We start from the raw sequence: 17,160 nt of genomic DNA, 5'->3' as shown, positions 1-17,160 counted from the left end.
AGTCAAGTTAAATAACTACCAGTACAGAAAGGGACTTTATGTGCATTGGCGCTCACAAAATACATGTTTTAAAAACACCGAAAAAAGCTCAATATTGACGAAAGATGACCCGATTTCGGTGATATGGTGAAGCTGATTTCTTTCTGATGTGATAGATGTAGAAGTTGATTCTGATAGTTTGGATCAAACAATTAACCTCATAATAATAAACCGAAGAATAAGTAAATTAGACATTGCTGTAAGTATATCGCGTTTAAAAGCCGATGTACAGTTTGACTCTCCCAAAAAAGGAGTAACGTTGCTGATTGGGGTTATTACCGTATACACCTGAGTAAGAGAGCAGCCCTTAGAGAGCATTATACCAAAACTAGTCTAGTGTTTCTTCTGTTTGACCAGAGCAAAGTGGAGTATACCAATTACAATCCTAAGAGAGGAAATGAGGGAGGAGAAGAGTAGTAAAAGTAATTAAAAGAGGCGGGTAAAGACAGTGGGAAGGCTAAGAGTTACGGGATAAAAAAGAGTAAAAACATCAAGGACTTGCTGGTTTGAGTTGGTTGAGGGGCCACGTCTTTGGCTAATGCTCTCAGGGACAATAGACGGGCTAGCACTTGGACAGGGGACTTAGTTAAAAAGGATCTCTATTAATGACAAAGCTGGGCCCCCACTCCATCGACTGTGACCACCCCCAAGGTCCTGGTGACTTTGCTCACCCTAGAAGGGCACTTTCCCAGCCTGCCCACAGCAGCGTCCTTGGGAGAGCACATCAGCCACTCTAATAACTTTTCACGGGCCGGTCAGAGGTCACTGGCACAGGGCAGCAGGGTGGGGCTCCGGTGGGGGGTGGGCGGGGGTGGGGCAGCCAAGTGAGAGTAAAAACATTTATTCAGGAATGATTTTCTGGGGAAAACCCGATTGAGCCGCTGTATCCCAGGCCTGGTGGGGGGTCTGTGCAGAGTTACAGATGTGCTTGGAGAAATGCAATACAAAGGGAGGGGGAACCAAATCTATACCCCCCCCCCCACCCTAATCTACCACCACCCAAACACACAGACACAGACACATATACACACAAACACACACACACACACACACAAAGGTTTGTAATTATATATTTGTGGGCATTCATTGTTCATTTCTATGGGGAAAACTCTAATCCCAACATGACGACTGTAACCCCTTCCCAACCCTAACGTTAACTATAACTAACCCAACAAAATAGTTTTTTGATTGCATTCACAGATTTTTGTGAACTTGTGGGGACCTGATTCCCACGGCATCAAAAAAACAGGTTTTTATTACATTGTGGGGGACATTTGGTCCCCACGATGTAAGAACTTAATCCACACACACACACACACACCGGTCGTCCTCCATTGGCCTTCCTTTACAAAGATTGATCCCTGAGACACCAGCTGTAACATTCTGGGAAAACTTCAGACACCCATAGCTGGGACAATAATCAATAAACACATTCCCACGCAAGCATCTCATGGCTCATTAAGTCAATAATTGTCCCTCCTAGCCACTAAATTTATTAATTCCATCTTACTTAGCACCTCAGACCAGAAATATTCAGACTTCACCCAAAATCAAACACCTTGAACCAATTTTTCATAAAGTAACCCGCTTTCCATGTTGCAGTGTTTTGCTGTCACAGTTAATCTTAATTGCAAAGGACATTCTGTTTACCTCGGGAAGTAGAACAGGCCAAAAAATGGCTATAAAAGTTACTTTAATTAATTTGCCTACTTTGCAGACTGTTTTACCCAAATCTGCTTACACACCCTCTAATTTAGCACTTTAATAATTGATATTGTTGGATACACTATATAATAACATAGGATCCTTTCTCACTGGTACCTTTGGGAACCAGAAACCACTTAGTCCATTTAGAACTCTTCTTACAGATTTACCACTGGTGGCAACATAATTTTTTGGAAAAATATATGAAAAGCAGATACAGGAAATGGATGGAGGGATGGATGGATGGATGGATGGATATAGAAGGTCACGTGCTGCAGAGAATGAAAGTGTAGCTGTGTACAGTGTCACCCTTTGAATGTACCTGTACTTTGAAGGTCAAGGGTTCAAATTTGCTCAGTGTGAGTAAAAGATAGATCACACTGTGCGTTGGTTATGTAGGATTGCAGCTGGGTGATTAGGTACGCTGATGTTTTCTGGCTAAAGTGGAATGAATGACTGTTATAGGTACAACTGAGCCCACGAGCAAAGTACCTAAACTGAATAAAATAAGCAGGAACTATATGTGACTTTTGGGAACATCCATCCATTTTCCAATTGTTTGTCCTGGACCAGGTCACGGGGTCTTCGGATAACAAGAGGTAATGAAATAAGCATTATGACATTCTATAGCAATGTTGCATTTAGACAAAATGATGACCTGCCAAAGAAATTCAAACTTCAATACACATGCATGACAAACTGCTCTGAAGCATCTTAATTTTAATAATTATAAGTTTAGCATAAGCAGTCCGTTTAGCCTACCATTAAGCAACTTCTCTTTATGATAGACAATTTTCCTGGGTTATATAATGTGCATCAAAGCTTTCTTTTGTGAAACTACATCTTTGGTAAAACTGAAACGGAAACACTGAACTGATGTTTTTAAATGAAAAATAGCTTGCTGAATGGGAGCAGGAGACTCAGGAAAACTGACAGCAGACGACTCCACTGAAAGCTTCAGCTCCACTGAAAGCTTCAGCTCCACTGTTTCTTCAGTGTTTTTGTTGCACACACAACCAAAGCTCTTCATGCCCAAACCTCATAATTGATTATGGATTCCCGTAAAGAATTTTGATAATGCCGTTAATGTCATCGGAATGCTCCTGCATCCTTTTTTCTACTCGCAAACACCAATCCGTCTCATTTACAAATCTGTGATCAGCAGTGCTGTCTGGAACAAGAGCCCTCAAAAATCACCTCAGGCACCAAACAATCCATGTGTTCGGAGTGCAACACCTGGAAAGTATCATACCAGGGACTAAGCAGCAGCACCAGCTGGTATTTCCTATTTTATGTTACCACATAAAAAATGTATAAAATATCTGAACATTAAAAAAAAGCATTTTCAGTATATTCTGGGCACTGGAGAAATAAAGAACAGTTTTTAAGCTGCATTTGAAGAAGCCCATATTTCCCCTGTATTCTCTCTCTCCTCTCTGTTATCTTTTTCTCTGTCTTCCTTGTCTGTCAGTGACATCCCCTCATGTCAAAGCCATTGCAAATTAGATTTCTATCTCCAGCATCAAGCTTTTACCACATTTTATCTGGAAATACATGCATTCAGTTTTTCTTTCATGACAGTATGACATGTTAACAATTCAATAGGTATTATACATTTTCCCTAAAACATCTTTATTTCCTAAAATATGATATGTCCTCCTGAGATATATTTCATATCCAACAAAAAGCTATTTTTTCATTACAATGGATGCTTTCAAAATATGGTGGTTGTACATTTAACTAGATTTTTATTTTACTTTGTAACCTAACTGTCTCAAATTTGCATAATATAATTATCTTTATTTAAGCTGTACTAAAAGTGAATGGAAGCATCCCTTTGAATTACAGAACACTTTACATCTATTGATATCGTTCTTAAAGGGAACCAAAGATATATTAATGTGTAACTTTTTCAGACTGTGGATATAACAGCAGATTATAGCTGAGCAGCTTATCAATCTATACAATCAAACAAATTTTGATTGGTGATTTTTATTGGATACCATTGAGCAAAATGGTTAGAAAAATGGGTGGAAACCAGCAACATCACTGTGATGCTTCCACTCCTCATTTGCTGTAAAATACAAGGAATATGTTTTGCAATTTAGTTTTTAGCTGGAAATTTTATTTACTTACAATCATCTTGGCAAAATTTTCAGTAGAGTTGGAACAAATATTCCGTAACTATCTTTTGCAATTCTGTATATTATCTGTTTATAGATGTATTTCTTAAGGACCAAACAGCACTGTTAAGCCCATGGGATTTGACCCTACAACCATACTGTTAGAAGTACAGGACAGCTCATTTTTTAACCATTTCTAGATTTTCATGCTTTCATTTTCATTAAGTATGTCACTTTTGTATTTCATCTGGATGCAGTGCACCTGGATCCTGACTAGTGTGATGTGAACATTGGCTGACGTTTTAATAATTAATTCTTTAACTTTAATACATGTGGCAGTATTGTATAAATAAATCTTTTTCGTGTTTTGCAGTTATTAAATGCAAGCAATACATGTGCATGTTTTTTGCAAACATCCTAGATTTTCAGACATTGTGCTTAAATGTATACAAATAATTTTGGTGTCATACATGCTATCCAATAGCAGGGTTCATTTCGTGAAGTCAATAAGAAACTTAAAAATGAATCAAGTCCTTCACAGTTTTCTGGCAAATCAAACATTTCTAAATTATTAAATAATGCCAGCATCAGCTCAGTCTACCTTTTCATAATTAAAAAGATTAAAAAAGATTCTTTCATATAATCATTATCTTATGTCAAAATTGCATTTAAGAAATAAGCAACAAATACTTACATATACTGAGATACCGAAATGACCTAAATTAACCCATTACAGAAGATATCATCAGAGTGAAATTTTACACAATTTGCACACCAACAAGATCATTTGGTATTATGAAGTAATCCATATTAAATATAAGGGGAAATACACTATCGAACTATGTCTTCAGTAACATTCAACATAATAAATCCCCTAATATTTTTTTCTAATATAATCATTTTACTTGTTAATAAAAAGATACAGCTAAGTAAATCATTTTCTAATTATCCATTTTTTAGCGAGAGACCAAGTAGGAGCATTCCAATACAAAAAACATGATCTTTGTATTTTTTTGCATGTGTAGTTTTTTTCATGAAAATATATTTAAATTGATTTACATATTAATTTAAATATGGATTATATTGATTGGCTAAAGCCTGAAAAATAAACAGTGACTTTAAATGGCTAAAATTAAATTCACATAGCTGTAAAGCAAATTCTACCTTTGTGTATATTTAAAAATTTATTTTCAAAATGTCAAAAGTCAGAATGAAATTTAGTGTAAATAGCTATTTAAATGAGTGCTGAAACTGCTTTATTCTGAGGATAACAACAATAATGTTCTGATTTTTTTTCTTGATTGAGACAATCACATTCTTAAGAATGTATTGGATTATGCACAATTATATATCAAAACAGAATTTCAGTTGTTTATTTATTTGGTTATTTATTTTTTAGCTTGTTACATGGCTAGGTGATACTTTTGAGGTGGAGTATCTAGCATGTGTCTGTCATACAATAACCAGGAAAGATGTATTAAGTTATTGACCTGGGTTCACTATAAATCACATAATATCAAGTAACTAGTTTCTGAATTTTGCAGATCATAGCGTTGTGGGAAAAAGATATTTACACAATTGCACTGATGTGATGTGTATTTCACTTACTGTGAGTCATTGAATAAAATAATCATTTGGCTAAAACTTTACTGGAAAAAGTTAAAAATTGCCAAGCATTCTGAAATTTTAAGTTCTTATTAAAACCCATACATAACTCAATAATCCATTTTTAGTATGCCTACATTTTTCTTGTATAAAGTTATAAAAAAAATATGTTTTCAATCTAGGGGGCTGTGAATACAAACAGAAATGTACATTTTCCTCATCTATATAAAGGTATATTAAGGTGCAAATACACAGTGAATCGGCCATTTTAATAGTAAGTGAGACAAAAATTACCTTGAGAATAATATATTTAGTTTACATGACAGTTTTGGGGGAAAATGAGCAGCATCTACAAACATCAGAGAAGCAACAGGACTGAAATATCACGTGTTCGCTCTATTGTCACTGGGTCCAACTGACCCCCAGAATGATAGTTTGACTGCTCACTCAGTGCATTTAAACTCCTCCCTACAGGGGCTCTTTCAACCCTTTAGTTAATCATTTATTTGCCAGTGTAGGGAACACTGAAATAGCATCACTTTTTCTGCTGCAGCTGCAAATCATATGACCACAATACCTATTATCAGATGAATGCAGCTTTGAACATTATTGTGTTTGTGTGATATACCTTTAGGTGACACATTGTTGCGTGTATGTAGCCTTGTTGGAATTTTGTTTAATGATGCTTTTGTTTTGTTTACAGACATCTGGAAAGAAAATCAACTTCACAAGTTTAATCTGTGGACTTCAGTAAAAAACAAAACAAAACAAAAAGACAAAAGGTCAAAACAAATGAAGGTTTAAACATACTTTTACTTGTGGTGTAATATTTAATCATTTGTGTTGCTTGTCCGTGATTGTCCTAGTTTAAGTTCAGAGGTACATACAATCTGCTTCACACATAAAAGATTATTGTCACAGAGTATGGAAGATCAAGTTTTTTCTCTCTAAAGAGAATTAATAACGGGAAAACAGATGATGTTTCTGGGACAGTTTCAAAATATAAATTGAAAGGGAAATTATTTCCATGCACGTTTATTGGAAGCATATATTCTGAATTTGAGCACTGCTAAAATCTCTTACACATCAGTATTGTAAATGCCACTTAAGATTTTGTAAAACACACTGTCATTGGGCTGTGAATGTCACCCAATTTGTAAAATGCAAGAAGTCACATTTGGTGACAAATTTCAACTCAAATCCTGGCACCTGCCCCCATGAAAGCAGCGTGACATTAATACTACCTATTACTGTAATGATACTGATCATATTATGCTATGCATGTTATGCTGCGTATGTATTAATTACAATGTGGTTACAACTTTCAAGAAACGATGACATTCACAGTCCTCTTCCAAGAACGTCACAGTAAATCAAGATTTTCTCACACATAAAAAACGTATACATTTTTTATGGTTTCAAAGTAATTGGTATAAAATTCAAACAGAAACGTGGTTTTGCAGTGTAAGCACTTATATCTACTGCTGGCTGCTATAATTCATCAAGAAGGCAAATGAGCGGAGTCTGGATATCCCGCTGTTTGGAAAAGGAACTATTTTTCTTTTAAAAAAAAAAAGGGGGGGGGGGAAGTCGTGTTTAATTAAGCATTCATAACTTACGAAAATATATTTCACACGGTATTACATAATTCTCTACTAGAATATGGCTTTAGTGGTAGTTGCCCTGAGGGTCACATAGTATTTGCAAAGGAGAAACTGCAGTAGTCGAACAAAGTTTGAAGTATTTTGGCTGAGCGTTTAAAGCACAGGTGTGAAATTCAAGGCCCGACTGCAGCCCGGTGTCGGTGCATGCGGTCCCTGTAAACTCAGGAAAAATAAGATGAGCTCAAGATAGGGACAAATAAACTCCAAAATTACCGCACGACAATTTAAAATAAGTGAAAAAAAGAGCGCTTATATTCTTCATTTTCCCACTTGGAGGGTGGGGGGCACTACTGTCTTGCTGGAGTATAGTATTATGAGACTTACCCTGCTGGAAAAAATTACAGTTTTCAAGGGCGACTCAGAGCGGACAAAATAAACGGATGGCTGGTAGGAGCGAAGAAAGGACTGTCTGTTTTTAAAGGTAGCCGGGCGATCGGTGATGCCGCTGTGAATCCTAGTTACATAAATGCTAATGAAATAGCAGCATCACATAGACCGTACTCTGATGGTGAATTTGTGGGAGCATGCGGGCTCAAAGCTGCAGAAACTGTCCCCCGACAAGTGTCAATCGGCTTTCTCCAACATAATGTCTGACGGCTGCAAGCCGACTTGCAGCTCTATTTTCATGTGTCTTCCTTATTCACTTGGCTACGTAGGAAATACGATTAGGCCTGTTAAATGCACCGAATGGTAGGTGTAGGGCTACCTTACTGTACCAGATCGCAGGCAGGTGAAGGTCTGTTTACTCCTACTGTTACAGTCAATTAGCCGATGTTAATCTTGCATTAAACGGGTAATCACGTTTTGATAAACAGAAAATTTTCAAGACTCGAATTATATATGTTTGTAATATATATGTTTGACACCCTGGTCTAAACAACCAATTGGAAAATATCGTTTTCTTATTCTTAGCTTTTAGGCGTCACTATGATGCATGGCGAATGGTACTTTCAGGAAGGGAAGAATAATTTCCCGTCCACGGGAATAAGTATAGGGCGGCCAAAAGCAGGGGTGTCAAACTCATTCTAGTTTACGGACCTCCTTGGACCCAGTCCCAGTCTCAAATGGGCCCGACCAAAATCTATGTGTAGCAGCCTAAGAACACATTAGCAGCCGTTTTTAGCGTTTGTTTTTTATTCATTTATAAAAGAAGTAGAAAAGTAAGGTACACTGTGAATGCAGTAAAGGTTGATCATAAATCACTTACAAATGATGAACAGGCCGCAATGTTCATTTTGCAAAGTAGGCCTAACGGTTGCCCCCCCCCCCCCCCCCCATCCAAATAGACTGCCCTCACAATTACAGAACATTAATGGTGCTTATCAAAACATGAATGCTGGTTGAATGCAAGATTAATATGTGGTAACAGACTGTAACGTTGCAAGTAAACAGAGCGTCACCTGTTACAATACGCTATGGTAGCATTTAATTCGGATATAGTTATACACCAAGCAACGAATATAGAAGATACGTGAAAACAGGCGAGATCTGAAAATCGGTTTGCGGCCGCATTTATTATTTATTTGTCGGGAGACAGTTTCTGCAGCTTTGAGCCTGCATGCCCTCACAATCAGACTAGAGCTACGTGATGTTGCTATTTCATTAGCATTTAGGTAGCTATAGGTTTCACAGCTGTATCACTGATCGCCCGGCTACCATTAAAAATAGACTGCAGGTTCTTCGGTCCAATCAGCCATTAATTTATTCTGTCGCTCGAAGTATCCCTCGCAAGCCGCTGTATTTTTTCCAACATGGAGAATCTAATAATATTTCACTCCTTAAGGACTATAGTGCCCCTCACCCCCAAGTGGGAAAACTAACAATAGCAGGGATCCATATTTTTAAAATTGTAGTGCGGAAATTTTCTAATCGACGCGTCTATATAATATGATAAGCTTGTGGAAAGATTAAAGTCTTTATCAATATTGTTTTTCTTAAGTGTATACGAACCACGTGAAATGCTCTGAAGTGAGCTTGAAATATGACATGATTGCATGTGACACCGAGTGTACAGCAGACCACAGAAGTCATCGAAACGCTCACCGTGGCATTTAAGAGGGGATTAACCAGAAATCAATGAAACAGGGAACTCAAAACATAGTTCTTTAACGTTGCATGGTTAAGCAGCATTAAATCCTAAACATCTTGTAGAATATATAGAAGAGTCGTCACATCATTTCAGCTTCTGCAAAGTCTATGAACTGTCAACCCAAAGAGGATGGAATACCAGGCTACATTAACTGAGATTGAGCAGGATGCTGTTCAATGTGGATTACATTAATTTTCTGATCTTATTACCTGTTATATCGGAATAGTGATTCTGAGACATTTTTGAGAATAGCTGTGAAAGTGAGTACTCTAGCACCAGCCGCACATCTAGCACCACTGCACACAATGATATACATACGCGCGCGCGCACGCCCGCACACACATCAAACAAATGAAATTAGCCTCTTCAATGGAGTCTGTCCATTATTTCCATTTATATCCAAGGCAGTCTGTCTATTAAATTATCTCTTTAAAAATAAGATGGAGTTGTACGGATCTACCTAGAAGTGCAGGTCAGTTCAAAATAATCCCAATGATTTTAAAATGCTAAGTCTGTGATTCACATCCCTTTAAACTTATTGCTAGTCGAGCTTCCTCAAAGATAAAACAGTTTGCTTATTATGGCTTTCACTTAAGTTCATTTATTAAGTTATGAGAGACTGAACAAATCACGAGTCATGCCATTATATTGGGTTCATACTCTACCTTACTCACTGCACTCACTTTACTACTACAATACACTCACTATAATATAATAGATATAATACATTAATATATAATACACTCACTATAATTACCTAAATGTAAAATTATATTATATTTGTAACCTGTATAGAATTCTTAAAATACCTTCTTTTAGAGCAAGAGATGGAAAAACAAAAACACGAATCAAGCTGGTAGATAACACCCCCCCCCCCTTCCCCTTGAATATCTGTCACTGTGGGGGGGGGGGGGGGGGGTGGTCTCCCCGGCCAGCGGATACAATGGTCCCTCCCAGTCCCTGGTTAGAAAGCAATGTTCGTTTTAAAGATATGAAAATAAAATCTTGCCAAACCTTATTCTCTTTGTTTCATAGAACATTTTCAAAACATTTTTTCCGTCTCCCTGTCGCCGCTTCCCCGGTCCATGTCGTGACAGCAGCATACTAGCGAGTAAAGCTTAGGAACAGAGAACAGGGTGAGCTGGCGTCTCTGGAAGAGTTAGGGTTAAAAGTGCAGTGCAAAGACCCACCTGTGATATGATTACAGCACCAACCCCTGGGCTCGAACCCACAACCTTCCAAACACAGGCCTCTAACCCGCTGAGTTGCACACTGAGTTACTGCAATACAAGATACGTCTGTCACTAATTCCTAGTGGGAGTCCCACAGATTTTAGATAATTTGAATTCAGTTGGGACCTAAAATACCAGAAGTGATTTCTTATCCCAACAGATGCTTAATAAAGCAATTAAGAAAGATAATCTGAGTGGAAAAAATCAACATCCTCTGCAGGTCTTAAGAATCGGCCATTCTCCGATTACACTGGATTGTAAACATACTAATAAATATTCAGGTTGGCACGTTGGGTTCAGTTGTCTCCTTTCGTTTTACATTCATCTTGCCCCCAGAAAACGTTACTCACCTGAGGACCTAAAATATTTAAACCCTGATAATTCAAAGGCGAAATTGATATACATCTGAAACGTCATAAAAAAAAAACTATTTCAAACACCTGGATGTATCATTAGACAATCACGTACAAGGTGTTTGTTAGACATCGATATTTTTGAAGTTTATACGACGAAAAGCCAAATTAATGTGACATTATTTGGTATATTTAGTACATGTATTCTTAATGACGGTTTGAACATGATTGTCGGTTAAGGAAATATTTTAAACGCTCTTGCATTCCCTTACTCGAAACGAAAAGCATAAAGCATGGCGGATTTATTAAACCACAGCAAAACAACCCCATGCCTTCTTCTTTCCATCGCTTAAAGATCTGTGGTCCGCTGATAAATCAGGTTATAGGCGCTGTTCAGTGCAGAATATGGCCAATGGGATAAGGGAATATGCGTGACGTTCACCAATCACGTGTAGAGGAGCAGGTACGAGCCCCCGTCTGTTATCAGCATCTATAGTTTTCATTTGCCACAACAGGCAAACACTGAAAGATACGTTCATATGGAAAAATGCGTAAAAAAAATAACCTGCTTAGAATTTCATACTGCTTTAACACTTAGTAACATACCAACGTGGTTGATTAAGCAAGCGAAACGATCCACTGGTCCATTTAAGGGAATTTGGGTCACGGGCCTTCACCAAGAGGGCCTCCGATCCAAGCGAGGGATTAAGAGTTGGATCTGGTCCAGCGGTCTCCCTTTGCACACATCTTTAATGTCAGACAGATCGTGCGATATAAACAAACTGTATGCATTAAAAGAAGGAAAAAGTCCGAGTCGTTTGTTGAAGGAGCCTGTTTCCACCCTGGGGCAAGGATAATTAGTGTCTTCAAAGCTTCACAACTGCCGTAATCTGTTGCGATCTCGGGACTCCCGCTTTAAATTATCCTGACACGGACGTGAAAAGGTGGCAGCGAGCTGCTTTTTAAAGAAGCAAATGAGCAATGAAAGTGAGCAATGGGGGAGTTATCCCTCAGTAAAGGAAAGGTTAACTCGCCTTCTTCGTGAAAGCCACAGATAAAAGGAAAAGAGAGCTAGCTTTAAGAGGGAGGGCCTTAAACTGAGGGCGGTCGTTGGCGGCTGATTTATTACAAGACTGGCTGGAGAGAATTTAAGATATTCGGCCAGGAATGCCGTAGACGTAGTTTGATAATTGCACCTCAATCCGACAGATCCTCGTTTGTAATGGAGCAGATCGCAATCGTTCTGTATTCCACACGTAATACTACGAAATGTCACATTTCAGAGTAACCAACTCGTACTATAACACCAAACGATACTTATGTGCAGGATGTGAATTCCATATATAGATGGCAATATATCCAGTTGCATTTGTAATATATGTTGTATCGTTTTATTGTTTTATTATAAGTGTTTTGGTAGGATGTGGTGCAAGACAATATAACCCACGCAGAAGATATGCACCTAAACTGCGTTCACATAATTTGTACTTTTTTTGATCATGATTTATCGCTTCGATTAGTTGTATGTTGCATAATTAATAAAAATTTTAATTATGAGGAAAATCATTTTTGTCAACCTGTACTATCACATTTAAACAACTTCCTTAACGTTATATAAAAATATTTAAATCATTCGTTATAATTGTATTATATAAATTAATTCATGCCGACTGTGATTAATATTCGGAACGCACTTTAATAAATAGAAATAGTGCGACAAACTGCATAAAATGTTTCATGCCCCACAGTTACCAACTATAGCCTGTATATAGTAATGTGGTCAGTTTTTCACTGATATCTTGATTTAAACATGATATTGTTGTAGTATTTTTTCTGGTGCAACTGTACCACTAAAGTAGTGTATCTTTTTCTCCACTGAAGTAAACTCAAGTGTCTTACTAAGTACTTAAAATGGCGTGATCTTAGCAAATGCAAACGGTGAAAACCGAAGTATGCCAAAGACGACAGTAATTTCAGCAACACTACAATAACGCATCATTTTAAAATATAATCTGCAGTTCAAAGGGAGATAGAACGCATTTTCTAAAAATAAGTTCTAAACTTGTCAAGAAAAATCGAAGAGATTGTTCTATATTTTGGTTCCTTGTTACGGCTTTGCACAACTTTTTTTTTCAGTACACAAAAAGAGCAAAGAGACAAACGTCATGTAGCTTTGGTAGCGCGTCTTGGGGCTGAATAAACAGTGTACGAATTGTAATCGTTGTACTGAGAAAATAGGGCTGTTGTATCTTTAAGAGCTTGCTGGTCCTCCGCTCGCAGCTGCTGGCTTGTGTGCTATAGGAGACAGTAGAGATTCATTACTTCTACAGCACAATGGACATTTATCACCCTGTGGTGTTATTCAAATTCAGTACCAAGCGAAGATCATCCCCATTCCCTCTCACCGTCTTCCTCGGCAACACCGTTATTGTTAGAGGAGCCAAAGAAAAGCCTGCGGAAGACAGAGCTTAGCCAGTGCCATTCCTACATAGCCGACCCGATAAGTCAGTGCCGATGTCTGCAATTTCCACGATCTGCTCCCAATATACCGTTTTCACGTTTTACCGTTTTTCAGCGAATGAGGATACGGCGCACAGCGAGGGAAGCTAGAGGAGTGCATACAGTTTCGGGCAGTGTCGCTCCAATGGCAACAGGGCACATGCATTTGAAGTATATTTGTATATTTTTTAAATCCATCTTGTTCTTTAACGAAGAAGATGGATTTTAATTGTGCTGTTTTAAGACTGCAAGAGGACTCTGGTTGATTCTTTCGATGACGCGATATGGAGACTTACACGAATATGCGCCTTACAGGTGCAGAAATGGCGAAATGCAGCCAGAACAACAACCTGGACTTTGAAGAAGGTCTAGTCGCGTGCTTGATGTTTAAAGTATTTTTTCTGACCCTCGAGATGATTCAGAGAGAAGCTCCACAAATGACTTAGAAGGATGGAGGAGTAGAATTTTACCAAGGATGTTTAAAATGTTAAAGTTTGTTTCTATGCCGTCTTTTCTTGAAATAAGCTACGAAAAAAACGGTAATCCTGCTACCAAAACTTAAACACGTATATATTCAGTGATACTGCTTGGGCATCAGTTTTGCCGAATGACGCAAATTTAAAAATAACAGGCCCGTGTACTTTCGTCAGAAAATAAATATACTTATTTTTAATTTAAATGCTTTCCCACTTCATAAAAAAGAACAACTGTAGTTGTTGATAAGTTTTGTGGGATTTTATTATATGTGTATTTATTAGGTATTTATTATTTAAATACATTTCATTGAAATATTTCATTATGCTTAAAGATAAAAGCTTAATTTATATTCATCATGGATGCAGTTTCTTTTGCATGAGTACAACTTAATTCTCTGATTATAAACAACTTAGAATAATTGAATGATACAAACTGAGCACAAACAGAAATAATCTTGCAGAGATGAATGGACGTTCGGCTGTAGGTCGCGCGATTGTGTGTTATGTGCATCTTTAGGCAAACTGGTCTATGAAGTTTTTTTCTTCCAGGAAAGACGGAAACGTGATTTGGTAGAAATAAATTATTTTACATTTGAATATTAATTAGAAGGAGCTGTGCTTCATCTGAAAACTGACCAGGGATTATTTTGTATTGATGTTTTCGTTGTACGGTTATTGTGGGATCTGTTTTTTTTTTGTATATAATTCCGCAGAAAAAGCTGAGTCCTAGCAATTGATTGTCCAAACGCAATTCTTGTGAAATTACACAGAAAACCCAAGAATTGTGCCTGGACATCTGTTGCTGGAGGTTCCAGTTCGTCTTCGTTTCACACTAAAATCTCTCTGTCAGATGACATGTTTTACACACCAAAATGTATGTCTTAGCATGTTAAAAGAAATAACAGTTCAGGTAAGCAGCTGAAATTGTTTACTTTTTTATAGTTTCATTATTCTGCTATTAAACCTATTGAGTTATTTTGTGTAATCAAGAATAGAATTTCACCAATTAAAAACAGAAACGAATCAGTTAAATGTATGAATTATATCAATATCTTAAGATAGTTCGACATATGAACTATATATATAATCACACACACATGCGGACGCATATGTTGCGGTCACCAGTAACCTTAGAATATGGTTTATGATTTAAGCTTCAAGCCAGCTCATTGTTTATTAAATTGATAAAAGTTGATGAAAAAAGATTCTATCAGTGTTGAAAATAATCTGTCGGATATTTATGTTTTTTTTTTTTTTAAATATGTATCAAACGTCCAGTAAAAGATGATGGTGATGTTCATATTTATGTACTCCTTCACGCGGGCAAGTGTCAGCTAAGCTATGTGCAAAAGAAGGAAACGTCAGTGATGCTTTTTAATGGCTCCTGGTTGCAGTTTAAGTTATGCTGAGAGCTAACTGTGAGGTCTGAGCAAGATTTCAGGTGTGCTTTTCGCCTGACGTTATGATAGTTAATGTCGTTGCCAAGTAATATTTTATGTTGTTGTCAAACAGCCGACTGTGTGGGATTCCCCTTAAAAGAAGGGTCCTACCAATCGCTAATTAGAGACAGGGAGAATCACTCTTAAAATGCTCAGGCATTTTAAAGAGTATTCTGGTTACAATACCATAATTAGTCAATTGGTGTTTGTTTTCAGCATCCAGCTGAGTAATACTCCTCTGCCTCTGTGTTTATACTCCACCTTCTAACTAGGCCTTCCAGTGTTTTTATCCAGGTGGTGTCTGTTTCTAAGAAACTCAATCGATGTTACAAAATTATGTTTGCATATGTATATTTTAACTTATTCGTTTTAAAACGTATACACGTCTAAACCAATTAACTTTCTTGATTATAGGTACTTGGAGAGACCTGTATTGTTTTTCATACTGATTATTCAGAATATTTTTTTAAAGACAGTACCATCGGTAGTCATGTTTGATAAATTTGAACAATAGCTTTTTTTGTATTTTTTTTTATTGCGTGCTAAGAAAGCACAAGACTAAAACAGTTTTAACTTTGCTGTGAATTTTAAAACCTGCTAATCAGGCCACGTGATTCTTCATGTTTACCAATAGGCATTTTAACGTCTTGTCTATAATTAATTAACTGATGGTTAAATAATAATTACAGGTAGGCCTATTGGTATTCCATGGGTACATTCACTTGAGGTACAGATTTCTTGATTTGACTGATTAAACACACGTACGTTTTTAGCGAGTTGACGAACGGATACGAGAGGAAAGGCTGTTTTTATTTGGCAGGTGTAAGTAAAAGCGCTCGTAACGTACTTTTTCAAAATATCCACATGGCGTTCGATGATAAAATACGCTTTTCTACAGTGCTTTGAAATTACAGGATGCATTACCCTATCTTTTAAGTGTTTCTGTCACTGGGACGCACTTAGGCTACCATTAAATGACAAAAGCAGGATGGATTACTGTACCTTGTATATGTTATACAATACAATATCGTGAAACTTGATTCAATTCGATGTTTAAATGTCTAGATACCACATATTTGTAATTAACAAATGCTAAACGATATGTTACCGTTTATATTAAATTAATGCCAGGATATTTACATTAAAATGGCGTTATTTAGAATGCTGTTCTAAACTCGTTTCCTGATTTAATTTTTTATAGGAACAAATGTTTCCTTTTATCGGGAAACGATGTGCTTGGTTCGTATGTTTTGCAAGCGCTTGTGCTTCGGTTTCAGAACAATAGCCTATTTGCAATAGGAAATGGAGGATATTATGTGTAACGTCGTAGCGTCAGCTCCGCCATACGCGGCGTCAATCAGAGGTATACGGGAGTAGAGTATAGAGAGGAAAAGGGGAAGGTGTTTGAACTACGTGTGATTTTAGCTGCATGTGTCTGAAACTGTGACCAGGCATTTAAAAAAAATGAATATATTGGCGTAGTAAAATAGGCCGTACTGGGTCAGTAGGCCGTGTAAGGATCCAGAAGCGTCGGATTTGAGCCGTTGTACAGACAGTTAAGAGGCTGGCTGTGTTCAGCGGTGGCCTATAGGTCAGGTCAATTACACAACCTATAATGAATACCATTTTTAAAACGAAGGAAAATATACATCATTTGTTAATCAATGACTTTATTACCAAGGTTAAGTAACAGAGTAAAGGGCACAGTAAGAACAGGAGGGGGAGCCAATGCATGGATTTTTTTGGCATTTCTTCCTAGACTTTCCGATTTGCCTCCCAGCAGGCCGATCCCATTTCACCAGTTTTGATTTAAAGCTGGGCGATTTTCGTTGGGCGTATCTGTCCATGATAAACGAAGTAAACATACTTCAAATTTCCCGTCTATAAAAGGATTACAGTAATGAAGGCTTTTATCTATGGTGAGGTAGTTTTGTAGC

The sequence above is a fragment of the Paramormyrops kingsleyae genome, chromosome 7 (genome assembly GCF_048594095.1).
Source record: "Paramormyrops kingsleyae isolate MSU_618 chromosome 7, PKINGS_0.4, whole genome shotgun sequence".
In the NCBI taxonomy this organism is placed as follows: Eukaryota; Metazoa; Chordata; class Actinopteri; order Osteoglossiformes; family Mormyridae; genus Paramormyrops; species Paramormyrops kingsleyae.
The sequence above is the reverse complement of the archived record's forward strand: the minus strand, read 5'-3'. Positions refer to the sequence as shown.